The 15085-nt window shown below is 36.9% G+C and overlaps 1 protein-coding gene and 1 pseudogene across 4 annotated transcripts in view; both read left to right on the top strand.

The window, feature by feature from the left end:
• Window positions 1-15085, top strand: part of LOC119524569 (zinc finger protein 596-like) — a 131102-nt gene that overhangs the window by 419 nt on the left and 115598 nt on the right. The window lies entirely within an intron of this gene.
• The window catches only part of LOC119524510, a 47298-nt pseudogene that overhangs the window by 490 nt on the left and 31723 nt on the right, over window positions 1-15085 (top strand).

The following is a 15085-nucleotide window of genomic DNA, read 5'->3' as shown; positions in this document are numbered from 1 at the left end:
TCACATAGTTGAAAAAAATGTTGACGAGTTTACAAGTACGGGCAATAGAGCTCCCAATAGTAATTTTATGTTATTTACATATAAACATTTATTTACATATTAACATATTTATGTTATTTATCCCAGATTCCAACATTTATAATAATTTTACTTTCCTGGCTTTAATAAGAGCAAACTTTTGAGTAAAATTTTTGAATTATAGTTTTTAAATTTTTCTTGTTTTCAAATAAAAAAAATCGTACAGTTTCTCATGACCAAGTGATGATGTTAAATTAATTTTAAGTTTTACTTGCTGAAATGTCGTTTCAATGTGACTGATGCTGTACTAGTTGTATGAATCAATCAGTAGATAGAGGTGATACTTGCACAGCGTGAGAATGTCCTAAGTCCCCCTGAATTATTCTTTAAATTGGTTAGTTTTCTTTATGTGAATTTTACAAGATATGCAATCTTCAAGTTAAGATAAGTTTGCACTAAGTAAAATTCATGAACAGAAATCAGTTTTTGATGTTCAAAACAGCATTGTGATTTTCAGTATCTAGTATTGCATATTGATTAAAATGACTTAAGATGAAATTCGTGTAGGACTTAAATTATCAGTTTATTGAACGGCCATGTCAGAGCCAGTTTTTTTGTAAATCAGATGTATTCATTGAAAGTAAATTTCTCCTGTGGAAAATTCAAACTCTGGCTGCATCAATTTAATTTTGTATATTTCCATGGAAAGGTGAAATCAGTATACCTACAGTCACATCATTTTGTATATACCCATTTCCTAGAATAATCAGTATTTCTAATAGTGATGAACCATTTTCAGTTTCTTCACTTTTCTCTTTTTACTTTCAAATTTGAAAATGTACTCATATGTCTAGTTAGATTTTGTAATAACCAAATACACTGAACTGGGAGTAGGCCTAATAACCATCCACCTTTATATATTGCAAGGCTTTTTTGAGTTATATTAACTAATTTCTCTTGGTTCAGTATGTCATCTCAATCTAATAAGTTGCACAAACTTTTACAATTTATTTTCTACAAGAAACTTTTGATTTCAGCCTAGTGTATTTCTTCATTTATACCATCTATATGTTAGATATATCTGATATTGTATAAAAATTGAATACATGCTAATTTGTGCATGAAGTGCCTTGATTACATTTGCTTCCCTCCCAGATTGGTATACAAGGATAAATTCTAGCGTTTCATAACCCCCAGCACTTCTCCACTTTGCAAATCCCTGCTGTGATCAAGTCATTACCTCATTGCCCTGTAGTCATTAATATCTCCCAAGAGACTTCCTGGAGGGGAAAGAGAGATAGGATCCCCTGAAACACACACGTGCAGACTGACACAATGATAGCCAAGTACAGAAAATCTGAACTAAGATCTGAGCCACCTCTTGAGGCCCTAGAGTGAGCACAAGAAATTCTGGAGTAGCATGCCCCTGCTACTTCTTTATGGCTTACAACCTGGGGTAAAGGGCAGTCAGTCTCCAAAACATGCAGCAGAGGAAGGAGTTCTGTGAGAAACTGGAATACAGGTATTTCAGTGTTTCCACAAACAGCCCAAATCATTCAGGACAGCAAAGGCATAGTGCTATTAATATAAAAATGACACATTTCCTCCTTAATAACATCCAGACTCTTAAAAGGTTGATTGCTTTCACAACTTTGGTTGAACTGCATTTAGGTAGATTTGGTCTCCCAGTAATTTAGTGGTACGGTAGCAATATGGACATTTTTGCAGATAATTTATTTTGAAATAATATCAAACATAAAAAATTATAAGAGGTGCATACAAAGAACTACTGATCCCTTCACTAAGATTTCCCAGTTGTTATCCACGTTTTCCTACTAACATGTCACAAAAATATTCCAGGGTATTTATCTACAAAACAAGGATGCTTTCCTAGAAACCCCAGATCAGGAAATCAACTTTGCTTCAATGCTGTAATCCCATTCACAGACCCATTTAACTTTTATTCACTGTCTCACCCTTTCCAAACTCTCCCCAAAATATCTATTTTTCTAGTCTCCTTCAACATGGAACTCCTCCTGAGCAGTTCTTTCATTTTCACATCTCTGACAAATTTAAGGAGTATAAATGCCCCCTCTTGGGAGTTAGGCCCTTCATTCCCAGGAAGAGCCCAGCCTGAAGCTATGCGTTCCTCAGTGTAGCCCATCAGGAGGAGAGGAGATCCACCTGCCTTACCCACTGGTGATAAGAACTTAATAACCTGATGAAATTTCTGTCAGGCTCCTCCACATGCAAAAACACATTTCCACTTTGTAATGGGTGAAGTTTTATGAGGACATATTCAGAGAGTGTATCAGTATTGTGGTCCCCATCCATCCTCCACCCACCAGCCTCTCAACCCAATCAACCACTTCTCTAATGATTGCCAAGTGGTTATTTTTTCCATTTTCAACACTGCTTCTAAATTTCTTATTTGACTTTTACCTTACAAATGGCTTGTTTGCTCCCTCTTCATTTGTTATAGCACTAAAGATTCATGTCTTCTATTTTGCTCACTATTTTCTCATTATCATATTCACTGGGAACATATTCAGTAAGTGCTCATCTGGCTCAAATTATCCCAGTTTGCACTAGCAGGATCCCCTTCAAGTTGATTAAGGCCCCTTGTAAGTCATCTGTACTTGGCATAGGTGGGATTCAAAGCAAGAGGATTAAATTATTCCTGTTTTAATTTTCTAGATTACATGCTATGTCACAGGTCCCATTTCTTTCAAGTCTTGTGGGCTATCATTATTGAGTATTTAAAATTCACCAGTTTACTCCTAAATTTTCTCTTGGTGTACTCTAGCCCTTTCATCAATGTCCCATACACCTAAAGGGCTCTCTTGGACACAGGTATCTCATCATGTCATTCTCTTTCTATGGGTTCCCACTGTCCTTAGAACAAGGACCATAGGGCTTACTTACCATAACCTTCCAACCCTGAATGCTTTCTTTCTGCTGCCCTCTGCAGTCCAGCACAGCCCATTTGCCTACAGTCCATTCTGCTTTCAGTTTCTGCCGAGAGCAGTCTGTTGCTGGGATTTTGTACATTTTTCCATTAAAACAATTTGTACCCCAAGCAAATTCTTTAAGATTTTTGCCCTGCTAAATCCTTAGCGTTTCAGCAAACACACCTGTTCTTTCCAAGTGGTTCAATAGTTAAATACTATGTACACAAGTTACATTGTCATTTTTACTTTAAATTATCTCTTCTAAACTCAAACACCACAGGGCAGATGAGTGATTGTTTTATTTGCCTGTGTAATTCCATTCACTGACAGCACTGACTCAATGAGATCATGACTTCCCTTAAGAATGTTGCATAAACGTGGAATATGACTCCCGGGGAGGAATGTAGACCCGGCATCGTGGGACGGAGAACATCTTGGCCAAAAGGGGGATGTGAAAGGAAATGAAATAAGCTTCAGTGGCAGAGAGATTCCAAAAGGAGCCGAGAGGTCACTGTGATGGGCACTCTTACGCACAATATAGACAACCCTTTTTAGGTTCTAAAGAATTGGGGTAGCTGGTGGTGGATACCTGAAACTATCAAACTACAACCCAGAACTCATGAATCTCGAAGACAATTGTATAAAAATGTAACTTATGAGGGGTGACAATGGGATTGGGAAAGCCATAAGGACCACATTCCACTTTGCTTAGTTTATGGATGGATGAGTAGAAAAATAGGGGAAGGAAACAAACAAACAGACAAAGGTACCCAGTGTTCTTTTTTACTTCAATTGCTCTTTTTCACTTAAATTATTATTCTTGTTATTTTTGGGTGTGTGCTGAAGAAGGTGTCAGGGATTGATTTAGGTGATGAATGTACAATTATGTAATGGTACTGTGAACAATCGAATGTACGATTTGTTTTGTATGACTGCGTGGTATGTGAATATATCTCAATAAAATGAAGATTAAAAAAAAAAAAAGAATGTTGCATAATAGCCAGTCTAGAAAGATAAACGGTAATGTAAAAGTAGGATTAACCTAAAAAATAGAATACATAATTACCTAAAATACCAGATTTTTAAAAAAGTATGCACTAAAAGATTTTTTTTTCAGGAGAGAAATTTTTTAGAGAAAATTTTATAAAGAAGGTGAGGTGTATTTCTAGGAATTGGTCCATGTTGTCAAAGATATTTGATTTGTTGGGGCACAATTGCTTATAGTGTTCTCTTAAACCCATTTTATTTCTATAAAGTTGTTAGCAATGTCACCAATTTCACTACTAACTTTAGTGAATTGATTCTTCTGTCCGTTATTCCTAATCAGTCTAGCTATGGGATTTCCAATTTTCTTGATCTTTCAAAGAACCAACATTAGTTGTGCTTGATTCTATTGTTTTTCTATTCTTTAATTAATCTCTGCTCTAATCTTTATTTACTTCCTTTGTGCTTGATTCTATTGTTTTTCTATTCTTTAATTAATCTCTGCTCTGATCTTTATTTACTTCCTTCTACTGGATTTGTGATTGCTTTGCTCTTTTTGTATTTCCTTAAGTTGTAAAATTATGTTATTGATTTGAGATGGTTATTCTTTTTTAATATAGGTTTTTATGGCTATAAAGTTTTCTTTTAGCAATGTTTCCAGTACATCTTAATAAGTTTTGATGTTTTGTGTATACATTTCTGTTTATCTCAAAGTGTTTTCTTATTTCACTCATCATTTCATCTGTGACCCAATGGTTGATTGAGTGTGTTATTCAGTTTTCACATTTTTGTAGAACTTTCCAATTTCCCTTCCATTATTGATTTCTAATATTATTCTACTTTGGTCAAAGCAGATACTTATTTCAATGTTTTTATGCATCCTGTGGTGTAACATGGTCTATTCTGGGAATGTTCCATGAGAAGAATGTATATTCTGCTGGATCTAGTAGGTGTAAGTGATGATCAAGTCCTCTATTTCCTTATTGATCATCTGTCTAGTTTTTCCATCCATTTGTGAAAGTGGGAAATTGGACACCCCATCTGTTACGGTAGAACTGTTTCTCCCTTCTACACTGTCATTTTCTTCTTCAGGTATTTTGGTGTTCTTTGTTCCTTGCATATGACTATAATTATTATATGTTCTTTATAGATTGAGTCTTTTATAGATACATAACATACCTCTTTGTCTTTTGTAACTATATTAGTTTTAATTTTGTCTGATATCATTCTAGCCAGCCTAACTCTTTTGTTTACTTGCATGAAATATCTCAGTATTTTACACTCTTTCACTTTGAATCTCCCTGGGCCTTTGGAACTGAAGTGGGTCTATTATAGGCAATAAATGGTTGTGCCATGTTTTGTCCATTATGTCAAACTCTGCTCTGAGTAATTATTTACTTTGAATGAAAAAGTATTAAACTGAATAATTAGAGCAGAGATTGGCATAATGGGTAAAATTACTTACAATGAGAGACTTAAAACTTCCACATTATTTGTTGTCTGTATGTATTTTTTGGTTATTTAATGCCTCCATTAATGTTTTAGTTGATATTTTGTATTGTGCCTTTTTTTTTTTTAATCTTCATTTTATTGAAATATATTCACATACCACACAGTCAAACAAAACAAATCGTACTTTCGATTGTTCACAGTACCATTACATAGTTGTACATTCATCACCTAAATCAATCCCTGACACCTTCGTTAGCACACACACAAAAATAACAAGAATAATAATTAGAGTGAAAAAGAGCAATTGAAGTAAAAAAGAACACTGGATACCTTTGTCTGTTTGTTTCCTTCCCCTATTTTTCTACTCATCCATCCATAAACTAGACAAAGTGGAGTGTAGTCCTTATGGCTTTCCCAATCCCATTGTCACCCCTCATAAGCTACATTTTTATTCAACTGTCTTCGAGATTCATGGGTTCTGGGTTGTAGTTTGATAGTTTCAGGTATCCACCACCAGCTACCCCAATTCTTTGGAACCTAAAAAGGGTTGTCTAAAGTGTGCGTAAGAGTGCCCACCAGAGTGACCTCTCGGCTCCTTTTGGAGGAGTATTGTGCCTTTTTAATACCCCTCTTATTTTCTGTTTTTTTTTTTTCTCTAACATTATTGAAATAATTTCTAACTTACAAGACAATTGCAAAAATAAAGAATACCAACATACACACCTGTCTTTCATCCCCAGCTCCACTGTTTTTGACATTTTGCTACATTTGCTGATCCTTCCTTCCATTCCTCTTCCCTCTCTCCATTACCTTTGAAAGTAGGTTGGACACACCATGCTTTTTTTAAAATCAGTTTTATTGAGATATATTCACATCCAATCATCCACAGTGTATAATCAAGTGTTCACAGTATCATTTTATATAGTTGTGCGTTCAACGCAATCAATTGTTGAACATTTTCATTACTACCAAAAAGTACAAATAAGAATAAAAATGAAAGTAAAAAAGAACACCAAAAACATCGCATCCCCATTGCTTCCCTATGATTCATTAAATTTTTGTCCCCATTTTTCTACTCAGCTGTCCATACACTAGATAGCTGTGTATATTAGATTATTGTTCCCCCTTCACTAGATTCTATTTCTAGATCCCCTGTATTCTACTTTTAAGACACTTATTTTACATTTTTCTCAGGGTTCACATCAGTGGTAACATACAATATCTCTCCTTTTGTGTCTGGCTTATTTCACTCAGCATTATGTCTTCAAGGTTCATCCATGTTGTCATATGTTTTATGACCTCATTCCTTCTTATTGGTGCATAGTGTTCCATTGTGCATGTGTACCAGATTTTGTTTATCCACTCTTCTGTTGAAGGACATTTGGATTGTTTCCATCTGTTGGCAGTTGTAAACACTGCTGCTATGAACATCGGTGTGCAAGTATCTGTGTCACTGCTTTCAGACCTTCTGGACATATACCAAGAAGTGAAATTTCTGGATCATAGGGTAACTAGTTTACTGAGGAAACACCTAACTGTCCTCCAGAGGGGCTGTAGCATTATACAGTCCCACCAGCAATGACTAAGAGGTCCAATTCCTCCATACCTCTCCAACATTCGTAGTTTCTTACTGGTGTGAGATATCTCATTGTAGTCTTGATTTGCATCTCTCTAATAGCTAGTGAAGATGAGCATTTTTTTCCTGTGTTTTTTTTTAGCCATTTGTATTTCTTTTTCAGAGAAACGTCCTTTCATATCTTTTGCCCGTGTTATAATTGGGCTGTTTGTACTATTGTCGTTGAGGTGTAGGATTTCTTTATATATGCAAGATATCAGTCTCTTATCAGATATGTGGTTTACAAATATTATTTCTCATTGAATTGACTGTCTCTTTTACTTTTTGACAAATTCCTTTGAGGTCCAGAAGATTTTAAGTTTGAGGAGTTCCCATTTATCTATTTTTTCTTTCATTTCTTGTGCTTTGAGTGTTAGGTCTAAGAAGCGACCACCTAATACTAGGTCTTGAAGATGTTTCCCTACATTATCTTCTAGGAGTTTTATGGTACTGTCTCATATATTGAGGTCTTTGATCCACTTTGAATTAGTTTTTGTGTAGGGTTTGAGATAGGGGTTCTCTTTCATTCTTTTGGATATGGATATCCAGTTCTCCCAGCCCCATTTGTTGAAGAGACTGTTATGTCCAAGTTCGGTGGATTTGGGGGCCTTATAAAACATCAGTTGACTGGAGATCTGGGGATCTATTTCCAAATTCTCAATTCAATTCCGTTGATCAATATGTCTGTATTTGTACCAATACCATGCTGTTTTGATACTGTGGCTTTATAGGAAGTTTCAAAGTCAGGAAGTGTGAGTCCTCCCACTTCATTTTTCTTTTTTAGAATGTTTTTAGCAATTTGAGACATTTTCAAATATGTTTGATTACTAGCTTTCCAATTCTGCAAAGAAGATTTTTGGAATTTCAATTGGCATTGCACTGAATCTGTAGATCACTTTATGTAGGACTGACATCTTAATGACATTTAGCCTTCCTATCTAGGAACATGGAATATTTTTCCATCTCTTTATGTCCCCTTCTGTTTCTTTTAATAAAGTTGTGTAATTTTCTGTGTAGAGGTCTTTACCATCCTTTTTTAAGATTATTCCAGAAATTTGATTTTTTTACTTGCTATTGAGAATGGAATCTTTTTCTTGAGTGACTCTTCAGTTAGGTCATTTCTAGTGTATAGGAACATTGTTGACTTATGTGCATTAATCTTTTTTTTTTTTTTTTTTAATCATCATTTTATTGAGATATATTCACATACCACGCAGTCATACAAAACAAATTGTACTTTCGATTGTTTACAGTACCATTACATAGTTGTACATTCATCACCTAAATCAATCCCTGACACCTTCATTAGCACACACACAAAAATAACAAGAATAATAATTAGAGTGAAAAAGAGCAATTGAAGTAAAAAAGAACACTAGGTACCTTTGTCTGTTTGTTTGCTTCCCCTACTTTTCTACACATCGATCCATAAACTAGACAAAGTGGAGTTTGGTCCTTATGGCATTCCCAATCCCACTGTCACCCCTCATAAGCTACATTTTTATACAACTGTCTTCGAGATTCATGGGTTCTGGGTTGTAGTTTAATAGTTTCAGGTATCCACCACCAGCTACCCCAATTCTTTAGAACCTAAAAAAGGTTGTCTAAAGTGTGCGTAAGAGTGCCCACCAGAGTGATCTCTCGGCTCGTTTTGGAATCTCTCTGCCACTGAAGCTTATTTCATTTCCTTTCACATCCCCCTTTTGGTCAAGAAGATGTTCTCCATCCCACGATGCCGGGTCTACATTCCTCCCCGGGAGTCATATTCCACGTTGCCAGGGAGATTCACTTCCCTGGGTGTCTGATCCCACGTAGGGGGGAGGGCAGTGATTTCACCTTTCAAGTTGGCTTAGCCAGAGAGAGAGGGCCACATCTGAGCAACAAAGAGGCATTCAGGAGGAGACTCTTAGGCACAAATACAGGGAGGCCTAGCCTCTCCTTTGCAGCAACCGTCTTCCCAAGGGTAAAACTTATGGTAGAGGGCTCAACCCATCAAACCACCAGTCCCCTATGTCTGTGGTCATGTTAGCAACCATGGAGGTGGGGTAGGCGAATACCCCTACATTCTCCACAGGCTCCTCAAGGGGGCACTACATCGTTTTTTTTTTTTGTTTTTTTTTTTTTCCTTTTTTTTCTTTTTTCTTTTTTTTTTTTTTTTAACTTTCCCTTCTTTTTTCAAATCAACTGTATGAAAAAAAAGTTAAAAAGAAAACAAACATACAATAAAAGAACATTTCAAAGAGACCATAGCAAGGGAGTAAGAAAAAGACAACTAACCTAAGATAACTGCTTAACTTCCAACATGTTCCTACTTTACCCCAAGAAAGTTACATACTATAGCAACATTTCAGTGAACTTGTTCCTACTATATCCATCAGAAATTAACAGACCATAGTCATTTCTGGGCATCCCCAGAACGTTAAATAGCTTATCTGTTCTTCTTGGATTATTGTTCCCCCCTTCCTTAATTGCTCTCTACTGCTAGTTCCCCTACATTCTACATTATAAACCATTTGTTTTACATTTTTCAAAGTTCACATTAGTGGTAGCATATAATATTTCTCTTTTTGTGCCTGGCTTATTTCGCTCAGCATTATGTCTTCAAGGTTCATCCATGTTGTCATATGTTTCACCAGATCATTCCTTCTTACTGCCGCGTAGTATTCCATCGTGTGTATATACCACATTTTATTTATCCACTCATCTGTTGATGGACATTTGGGTTGTTTCCATCTCTTGGCAATTGTGAATAATGCTGCTATGAACATTGGCGTGCAGATATCTGTTCGTGTCACTGCTTTCCGATCTTCCGGGTATATCCCGAGAAGTGCAATCGCTGGATCGAATGGTAGCTCTATCTCTAGTTTTCTAAGGAACTGCCAGACTGACTTCCAGAGTGGCTGAACCATTATACAGTCCCACCAACAATGAATAAGAGTTCCAATTTCTCCACATCCCCTCCAGCATTTGTAGTTTCCTGTTTGTTTAATGGCAGCCATTCTAACCGGTGTTAGATGGTATCTCATCGTGGTCTTAATTTGCATCTCTCTAATAGCTAGTGAAGCTGAACATTTTTTCATGTGTTTCTTGGCCATTTGTGTTTCCTCTTCAGAGAACTGTCTTTTCATATCTTTTGCCCATTTTATAATTGGGCTGTCTGTACTATTGTCATTGAGTTGTAGGATTTCTTTGTATATGCAAGATATCAGTCTTTTGTCAGATACATGGTTTCCAAAAATTTTTTCCCATTGAGTTGGCTGCCTCTTTACCTTTTTGAGAAATTCCTTTGAGGTGCAGAAACTTCTAAGCTTGAGGAGTTCCCATTTATCTATTTTCTCTTTTGTTGCTTGTGCTTTGGGTGTAAAGTCTAGGAAGTGGCCTCCTAATACAAGGTCTTGAAGATGTTTTCCTACATTATCTTCTAGGAGTTTAATGGTACTTTCTTTTATATTGAGATCTTTGGTCCATTTTGAGTTAATTTTTGTGTAGGGGGTGAGGTAGGGGTCCTCTTTCATTCTTTTGGATATGGATATCCAACTCTCCCAGCCCCATTTGTTGAAAAGACCATTATGGCTCAGTTCGGTGACTTTGGGGGCTTTATCAAAGATCAGTCGGCCATAGATCTGAGGGTCTATCTCTGAATTCTCAATTCGATTCCATTGATCTATATGTCTATCTTTGTGCCAGTACCATGCTGTTTTGGCAACTGTGGCTTTATAATAAGCTTCAAAGTCAGGGAGTGTAAGTCCTCCCACTTCGTTTTTCTTTTTTAAAGTGTCTTTAGCAATTCGAGGCATCTTCCCTTTCCAAATAAATTTGATAACTAGCTTTTCCAAGTCTGCAAAGTAGGTTGTTGGAATTTTGATTGGGATTGCATTGAATCTGTAGATGAGTTTGGGTAGAATTGACATCTTAATGACATTTAGCCTTCCTATCCATGAACATGGAATATTTTTCCATCTTTTAAGGTCCCCTTCTATTTCTTTTAGTAGAGTTATGTAGTTTTCTTTGTATAGGTCTTTTACATCTTTGGTTAAGTTTATTCCTAGGTACTTGATTTTTTTAGTTGCTATTGAAAATGGTATCTTTTTCTTGAGTGTCTCTTCAGTTTGTTCATTTCTAGCATATAGAAACATTACTGACTTATGTGCATTAATCTTGTATCCCGCTACTTTGCTAAATTTGTTTATTAGCTCTAGTAGGTGTATCGTTGATTTCTCAGGGTTTTCTAGATATAAGATCATATCATCTGCAAACAATGACAGTTTTACTTCTTCTTTTCCAATTTGGATGCCTTTTATTTCTTTGTCTTGCCGGATTGCCCTGGCTAGCACTTCCAGCACAATGTTGAATAACAGTGGTGACAGCGGGCATCCTTGTCTTGTTCCTGATCTTAGAGGGAAGGCTTTCAGTCTCTCACCATTGAGTACTATGCTGGCTGTGGGTTTTTCATATATGCTCTTTATCATGTTGAGGAAGTTTCCTTCAATTCCTACCTTTTGAAGTGTTTTTATCAAAAACGGATGTTGGATTTTGTCAAATGCTTTTTCAGCATCTATTGAGATGATCAATTGATTTTTCCCTTTCGAGTTTTTAATGTGTTGTAATACATTGATTGTTTTTCTTATGTTGAACCATCCTTGCATGCCTGGAATGAACCCCACTTGGTCATGGTGTATGATTTTTTTAATGTGTCTTTGGATTCGATTTGCAAGTATTTTGTTGAGGATTTTTGCATCTATATTCATTAGGGAGATTGGCCGGTAGTTTTCCTTTTTTGTAGCATCTTTGCCTGGTTTTGGTATTAGATTGATGTTAGCTTCATAAAATGAATTAGGTAGTGTTCCATTTTTTTCAATGTTTTGAAAGAGTTTGAGTAAGATTGGTGTCAGTTCTTTCTGGAAAGTTTGGTAGAATTCCCCTGTGAAGCCATCTGGCCCTGGGCATTTATTTGTGGGAAGATTTTTGATGACTGATTGGATCTCTTTGCTTGTGATGGGTTGGTTGAGGTCTTCTATTTCTTCTCTGGTCAGTCTAGGTTGTTCATATGTTTCCAGGAAATTGTCCATTTCTTCTACATTATCCAGTTTGTTGCCATACAGTTGTTCATAATATCCTCTTATAATTTTTTTAATTTCTTCAGGATCTGCAGTTATGTCACCTTTTTCATTCATTATTTTGTTTATATGGGTCTTCTCTCGTTTTGATTTTGTCAGTCTAGCTAGGGGCTTGTCAATCTTGTTGATCTTCTCAAAGAACCAACTTTTGGTGATATTTATCCTTTCTATTGTTTTTTTGTTCTCTATGTCATTTATTTCTGCTTTAATCCTTGTTATTTCTTTTCTTGTACTTGGTTTAGGATTGGTTTGCTGTTCATTTTCTAGCTTCTTCAGTTGATCCATTAGTTCTTTGATTTTGGCTCTTTCTTCCTTTTTAATATATGCGTTTAGTGCTATAAATTTCCCCCTTAACACTGCTTTTGCTGCATCCCATAGGTTTTGGTATGTTGTGTTCTCATTTTCATTCGTCTCTATATATTTAGCAATTTCTCTTGCTATTTCTTCTTTAACCCACTGATTGTTTAGGAGTGTGTTGTTTAACCTCCAGGTATTTGTGAATCTTCTAAGTCTCTGATGGTTATTGACTTCTAATTGTATTCCATTGTGGTCAGAGAATGTGCTTTGAATAATTTCAATCTTTTTAAATTTATTGAGGCTTGTTTTATGTCCCAGAATATGATCTATTCTGGAGAAAGTTCCGTGAGCACTAGAAAAGTATGTGTATCCTGGTGATTTGGGATGTAATGTCCTGTAGATGTCTGTTAAATCTAATTCATTTATCAGATTGTTTAGGTTTTCAATTTCCTTATTGGTCTTCTGTCTGGTTGATCTATCTATAGGAGAGAGTGATGTGTTGAAGTCTCCCACAATTATTGTGGAAACATCAATTGCTTCCTTTAGTTTTGCCAATGTTTCTCTCATGTATTTTGTGGCACCTTGATTGGGTGCATAGACATTTACAATTGTTATTTCTTCTTGCTGAATTGCCCCTTTTATTAGTATGTAGTGGCCTTCTTTGTCTCTCAAAACATCCCTGCATTTGAAGTCTATTTTATCTGAGATTAATATTGCTACACCTGCTTTCTTTTGGCTGTAGCTTGCATGAAATATTTTTTTCCATCCTTTCACTTTCAGTTTCTTTGTGTCCCTGTGTCTAAGATGAGTCTCTTGTATGCAACATATTGATGGTTCATTTTTTTTGATCCATTCTGCGAATCTATATCTTTTAATTGGGGAGTTTAATCCATTTACATTCAACGTTAAAACCGTGAAGGCATTTCTTGAATCGGCCATCTTATCCTTTGGATTATGTTTGCCATATTTTTCCCTCTCTCTATTAATATCCTTTATTGTACCCATACCGAATCTCTTTAGTACTGAACCTTTCTCCAAGTCTCTCTGTCTTGTCTTTGTTTCTCTGTCTGTAGGGCTCCCTTTAGTATCTCCAGTAGGGCAGGTCTCTTGTTAGCAAATTCTCTCAGCATTTCTTTGTCTGTGAAAAATTTAAGCTCTCCCTCAAATTTGAAGGAGAGCTTTGCTGGATAAAGTATTCTTGGCTGGAAATTCCTCTCACTCAGAATTTTAAATATATCGTGCCACTGCCTTCTCGCCTCCATGGTGGCTGCTGAGTAGTCACTACTTAGTCTTATGCTGTTTCCTTTGTATGTGGTGAATTGCTTTTCTCTTGCTGCTTTCAGAACTTGCTCCTTCTCTTCTGTGTTTGACAGTGTGATCAGTATATGTCTCGGAGTGGGTTTTTTTGGATTTATTCTATTTGGAGTTCGCTGAGCATTTATGATTTGTGTATTTATGTTGTTTAGAAGATTTGGGAAGTTTTCCCCAACAATTTCTTTGAATACTCTTCCTAGACCTTTACCCTTTTCTTCCCCTTCTGGGACACCAATGAGTCTTATATTCGGACGTTTCATATTATCTATCATATCCCTGAGGTCCATTTCGAGTTTTTCAATTTTTTTCCCCATTCTTTCTTTTATGCTTTCATTTTCCATTCTGTCATCTTCCAGGTCACTGATTCGTTGTTCAACTTCGTCTAGTCTTGTACTATGAGTGTCCAGAATCTTTTTAATTTGGTCAACAGTTTCTTTAATTTCCATAAGATCATCCATTTTTTTATTTAGTCTTGCAATGTCTTCTTTATGCTCTTCTAGGGTCTTCTTGATTTCCTTCATATCCCGTACTAGGGTCTCATTGTTCATCTTTAGTTCTTTGAGTAGCTGCTCTAGGTGTGTCTCTTCTGGTCTTTTGATTTGGGTGCTTGGGCTTGGGTTATCCATATCGTCTGGTTTTTTCATATGCTTTATAATTTTCTGTTGTTTTTGGCCTCGTGGCATTTGCTGACCTTGATAGGGTTCTTTTAGGGTTTGTAGACCAGTTGAAGTCCTTATCTCTAATTTATCAGATCTACAGCTTCGTGGAGTACACTTTCTCTAACTAACCAGCAGGTGGCGTCCACGAGCCACCTGTTCTCCACAAGCCAGATCTCCCCTGCTTAGCCTTTTTGGTGAGTGGGGGAGTGAGTCTTGTGGGGCCCAATTGGTGTCCCAAGCTTGCGTGTGTAGTTGGTGTTGCCTGCCCTGTATGTGGGGCGTGTTTCTGGGCAGTCGGGGAGGGGGGGTGGCCCTAACAATCAAATCTCCCTGATGATCCTAGAGTTTTAAAGCTACTGCAATAGTCTAATCCTTCAGTTCAGTCCTGCCACAGTTTGTCTCTGCCACTGACCCACAAGTCTTTGGTATTGGCGTATGGCTCCTGAGACTTGCAAGTGGGCCCCTCTTCCAGGCTGTGCACCCCGGGTCCTCTGTTGAGGGATGACTGTGCTATGTCGCAGGTGAGTGCCGTCCCCCCAGGGCAGTTCTGGGCTGCTGGGCTGTGTTGGGAGGCTCCCAGTCTGCTCAAATGATGGCTGAATGGGGCTCTGTTAATTCACACTGCTCCCCCTTCCCAGCTCTGGGACATTCAGCTGAGGTTGCAGGGAAGGCTAATGT

The sequence above is a fragment of the Choloepus didactylus genome (genome assembly GCF_015220235.1).
Source record: "Choloepus didactylus isolate mChoDid1 chromosome 11 unlocalized genomic scaffold, mChoDid1.pri SUPER_11_unloc2, whole genome shotgun sequence".
NCBI classification, from domain to species: domain Eukaryota; kingdom Metazoa; phylum Chordata; class Mammalia; order Pilosa; family Megalonychidae; genus Choloepus; species Choloepus didactylus.
The sequence above is the reverse complement of the archived record's forward strand: the minus strand, read 5'-3'. Positions and strand labels throughout refer to the sequence as shown.